Source organism: Penaeus monodon, chromosome 30, assembly GCF_015228065.2.
Source record: "Penaeus monodon isolate SGIC_2016 chromosome 30, NSTDA_Pmon_1, whole genome shotgun sequence".
Taxonomy (NCBI): Eukaryota; Metazoa; Arthropoda; class Malacostraca; order Decapoda; family Penaeidae; genus Penaeus; species Penaeus monodon.
In genome coordinates this window covers 17,199,000-17,199,989 of record NC_051415.1, presented here as the reverse complement: position 1 = coordinate 17,199,989, position 990 = coordinate 17,199,000, and positions in this window count along the sequence as shown.

Below are 990 nucleotides of genomic sequence, written 5' to 3'. Positions count from 1 at the left end.
TGGGCAGAGAGAACTCCCGTTGTTTTTAGCATGATTATTGCGTCTATTTTCGTTAGCACTAAGGTTCTTGAGCTCTAACTTTAGGAAGACAGCTGTCTATGCATACAAAAAGTGACAAAATGTTTTTATTTCTTTACAACTTCATGTTAATTCCAATAATTTTGAAAACGTCCTAGATTTATGTTCTTGGGGGTTACCATTATTTCCTCTAAGTTATATAGAGTTCTTGATATACTACTCTGTGCATGAAGTTGTCAGTCTTTCAACTTCAATTTCAACTTTCTGTCAAGATACTACTTTTAGGATTGCAAAAATATGTGTCAGCATTCAGTATTTTATTTGTTAAACCAACTGCTTAAAATAGGAAATTAAAAAAATATACTAGGCACCAAATAGACTTAAACATAAGATCATAAACTATATATATTTCCTTAGAAGCACGGAGCATTTGGAACAGGCAGCGGCCCAGAAAAAAAAGGTATTTCTGTTCATATATGCGAGAGTTCTCATTACTTGTCTTTTTTCACTGCGATTCTGTCCCCTTCCCCTTAAAAAAAAAGTTTGTAACATACGACGTAGTCTTTCTCAGAACCCTTAAGATAACGGAAATTATTTTATAAAACCGCTTATACACAGTTGTCGAACGCGATAAGCAAGGGAGGACAAACAAATGGCTGATTCAACAATTGAAAAATTCCTTATCATCATTAAGGAGAGAATGGAATCGCCAGTCGACAGCCTGACGCAACTTTCGAAGAAACACGTAGTCGTAACGTTTCCCGCTGCGTTCAAAACGAGATCACGTGGTTATCTTGCGGCGCTTTGATACGTCGTATATGTTATCGTATGACGCCATATCCTTCGCGGGCTTAAGCCGGGGTTCCACTGGCCAGTCTGAGCCTTGAGTCCCGAGGCATCCCCGATCGCCAAGCTTCACGTTTTGCAAAGATTACCTTCAAGGCTTTGGCGTTTGTGATGTCTTCAGAACGT